We start from the raw sequence: 4,427 nt of genomic DNA, 5'->3' as shown, positions 1-4,427 counted from the left end.
AGTCATTGTCCTCTCTATATAACATTTTGCCCCTCTGAGTAATCCTGTTTACGCTGACTGTCCTGCAGTCTCTCACTTACACTCTTCTTGGCCTCAACCAATTATCTTCAAAAGCCGAGAAAGTCTGAACAACTTCTTGTTTGCGTCCGGAAGTGCATCACAAAATGAACGCCTTCATTGCAGTGAAATGTTGTGTCAGTGCTTTATTGTCACGGTGAGACCTGGTGAAGATGATGGATTAGTGGGCTTTTTCGCTCTGACTTTCCCTGTTTGAGTGCAGCAGCCACAGCAGCCTCCTCGGTGGACTGTTGGTGGTGTTCAGACAAGAACAATTACTCCCTTTGTGCTGCAACTCCCCTGCTATTCATAGGGGAAATAGTACAACGCACACACACTCACACACACAGTATCAAAGAGTGACATTCTGCTGGAAAAATGAAGCAGTATCAGGCAGCCACAGCTCAGCGTCTGCTCTTGTGTGTCAGTGTAACTGTGATCACGCCTATTTGTTCCTGTGTTTATGCATGACACATGTAGCGATTCCTGCATGTGATGGGGAGTTTGTGGGCCCAACCTACTTTCTACCAGTAGCAGTCATGCAGGCAGGCTTGAGTGTTTCCCCCCATGTGAACTGTTGAATATTTGATGGCAAGTTCTGTCTTTAGTGCAAGCCGCAGCAGCAGCCGAGGCAGCTTTGTGTGAACACGGCGTATATAGGACAAAACCCCACCAGGCATCTCGTAGGAGCTGTCAGGGAAGTTGCTATAGTCGAGGTGTTTTACAGCTCTATCAAATCACAGAGGGACTTTCCTGCCTTTTTCAACAACAGCATGAGAATCTTTTCTGGCAGCTGAAACTCAATACGACTGACTCAGAATCTCTCTGTCGTTTAAAATGAGAACTTTCACTAGCTAGCCTTCATCTCTTCTTTCTTTCTTTCTTTCTGCATCTGCTACTCTTGGCGCCATGGCAACGGGGTGCCTCCTGAGTGTGCCAATATATAGGTCAGTGGTCATGCGGGGCTCCACCCATAGCAAAATACCACATATAGCTGTCTGCTCTCCACGCATACAAAGGTGGAGGAGGAAGACTCGAGTGCCCGTCCAGACAGACAGTTGTGATACAACAAAAAACACACAAAGACTCGAATACAAATGACCCAGATTTGGATTGTGCAAGCTTTACAGGTGATTTGTGCCATCAGCTGTGCACTGACGTGAATACAGGAAAAGAGACATATAACCCCCCCCACACACACGCCCTCGATATGTGTGTGTCTTTGTCTGCTGATGATCTTTGTGAAGCTGATTGTTTGACAAATGTAAAGATGATGAGGAAAATTAGACCTGTTATGTTTACATCTCCATGTGTCTCCAGCTACCATTGTGGATAATGAGGTTATATCCTAATTTATATTCTGGGAATATGGAGGAGCTAATGTCATATAAAGGGGTTTACATTTTGTACAATAACACCTGCTACACTCGTTCTGACCACTCATCAGTAGGGATTGTCTGACACAACTTCACCTTCTTTCAAGGTATATGAGGAAGTTTGAATTTCCCCTTGGGGATGGATAAAGTATCTATCTGTCTAAGTGGAAAAGTCCCTCATTCAAAAATAAAAGTACAGAGGTATTATCAGGACTCTACTTAAAGTATCAAAAGTAAAAGTGGCCCTGTGACTGATTATTGTATGACCTTTTTTTATTACTTTTGCATCAACGCTTAGATAACATACTACTGTATACAGCCATAAACAACTGTAAACAACTATAGTTGTTTGAGGTGAAGCTTGTTTGAACTTTTTTATATACAGTAAGTTTGGTACAGTGGTTTCTAATCGAGTACCACCGATATTAGCTCATTACAAGAATATCATATTGGTAAATATGTCAGCAGATAAATGACGACAACTTGAAGTACAGAAATGCCAAAGATATGTTTTAAAACCACTCTACAGTTTGTCCACCAGAGAGTAGTGAGTAGTAGTCTGAGTCTGATTAATGGGAAAGGAGAAGAACAAAACAAGTCCTGTTACACAAATTTGAATTCATTTTCGGACAGATTTCTCAGACATGTGCATTTTATGAAATATTGGATAATCTACGTTGTTTAAATGAAACCATCTGAGAGATTTAAAGGGTAAATCATTGTTAACACCTCATAGACACCTGAAATGTCACAAACCACCACTGACACTGATTTATCACAAAGGATCCCAGGTCAAAAAGGTTGGGAACCAGTGGTTTAATCTTTTTAATGTTTTTTTATTGTAAAATATGATTCTGAAAAGTAACTATAGATAAAAAGGGCAGCATTTCCCTTTAAAATGGAGTGGCGTAGTTACTTTGTGTTGGAGTAGATGCTTTAGGCAATCCCTAAACCAGAATTCAAAATCATCTTCACTCTCCATAACAGTTACATACCTGAAAGTGTTAAAAAGGCTTGAATATCTAGACTAGAATATAATAATAAGATTTACAAAAAATAATTAAATATTTAATTTGGGTTTTCTGTCTAAACATTTTTACAGGGTTTGGTTGGCGTCTAGTCTAGTAAGTTTTAAAGAATTTAACTAGAACTTTGAATGAATTTTGACTCATTGTAAAATTTTGGCTACTGCCCTGTTCATGTCCTCCAATCAGTTTGTGTTTAATTTACACACTCATGTTGACTAAATTGATGTATGAGGCAAATGTCAAGGGTCGGTAATGATCGGCGCTCACTGAGAGAAGTAATTTAGTGGTGGATCTTCAATGTGTAGCCATCAACAAGCTTCGATAAATGGAGCATCACTGCTCATTCAGAGTGGAACTACGAGGTGGGAAGTATTGATCCTCTCATACTGCAATTTCCACTGTGAGGCAGGAGAAATGTCAGATAGAAATGTCAATGTGTCACTTTGGCCGCAGGAGTGACTAGAAATACCAGGATCGATAAAAAAAACTGTGCCCCAAGAAAACAATACCCAACGCCATCTATCCCTTCATCTGTCTGTTCATTCATCCGTCCATCTGTCTGTCTATCCATGTGTTTGTGTGTCTTTTCATTAATCCATTTATCCGTTTGTCCATCTGTTTATCTACCCATCCATACATCCATTTATCCATCTATTTGTCTGTCCATCCATTCTTCTACCTTTCCATCTTTTTGTCCACCTGTTCCTCCATCCACCAATTAATCTGTCCATCATTCATCCAACCTCCGCCTGTCGGTTTCTCCATTAATCTGTCCTTTAGTTTGTCTTGTTTGTCTAAAAATGTTATCCTGTTCCCGGTCATACAGGGCTGTATCTTATCCCAGCATGCACTGGGCAAGAGGCAAATTGTACTGAAGACAGGTTGCCAGTACCTTCTTGGGACACAATAAGGACTTCAATTTCATATAGCGCAGTTTGTTTCTACTATAAGATAAGTTGCTGCCGTGTGGCTTGGGAGGCCAAGAGTCAGGAGCTCTCCATTATGATTAAACAATACACAAGCTGATTTCGCTGATTACCACTTTGTCTCTGGGTGAAGTTTTGCTTCAGTGAAATCATCAGTGAAATCAGCTGCTGTAGTGTTTGATCAAAATGAAAACCTGCAGCCTGTCTCTGTGGCACACAGCCTCCTGTTCCTGTTCCTGTTCTATCAGTAGACCGCGATGAGTCCTGTGTTAGCTCCGGTTCACTATCACTCACTGGGTTAGTGTGACCCCGATCTCACAAAGCCCCCTCTCACATGCAGATACTGACTTCTCATTACTCATACAGACGCACAAAACACAAGTGTCCTCTCTGTATCTCTTTGTCTCTGTCTGTCTAATCTGCAACTGTTTCTCTGTGTTAGTTTCTCCCTTGGTTCTCGTGCTTGTAATCTGGGAATTCACGGGTCTTCTCAGTTTATTTATACATGATAAATAACATCATAAACACGCCCCATCAAGTACTGTAAACTGTGCACATTGCTGCAACCTGTCTAATGTCATGCCACATTTGTTCCTCTATCCCCACCCTCCCCCACCTATCTACCTCTGACCTTGACTGCAGACAGCAGTGCTACAGTGATAATCTATTTCACGGTAAAACAAACACACACACAGGAGTGTAGCAAGAAGGATGAGACAAAGGAGGGCACCTTTAATAGAAAAACCATCTGTTTGTATTGGAGCACACTGCGAAGTTCTCCCGAAAAAGCACTTAGTTCAAGACATGAAGACATTATGTTTCTGTGTTTGTGATGTACTTTTACAGTCACTGGAAGTTTATATGGATGACTCACCTTCCTGTACAAAACAATTGTTGTTGAGATTTTACGCCACCATTTTACAGTTTTTCTCCATTGGTTTGACTAATTTCTTGAAACAGAAATTACATTCTCAAAACAACATGGACAAACCTCCAAACCACTTGGCAATTGTTCACAACAGAATTGTATTTCTCATTGA

This window comes from Morone saxatilis, unplaced genomic scaffold (assembly GCF_004916995.1).
Source record: "Morone saxatilis isolate NCDOM2014 unplaced genomic scaffold, NCSU_SB_2.0 Contig16, whole genome shotgun sequence".
Taxonomy (NCBI): Eukaryota; Metazoa; Chordata; class Actinopteri; family Moronidae; genus Morone; species Morone saxatilis.
The sequence above is the reverse complement of the archived record's forward strand: the minus strand, read 5'-3'. Positions refer to the sequence as shown.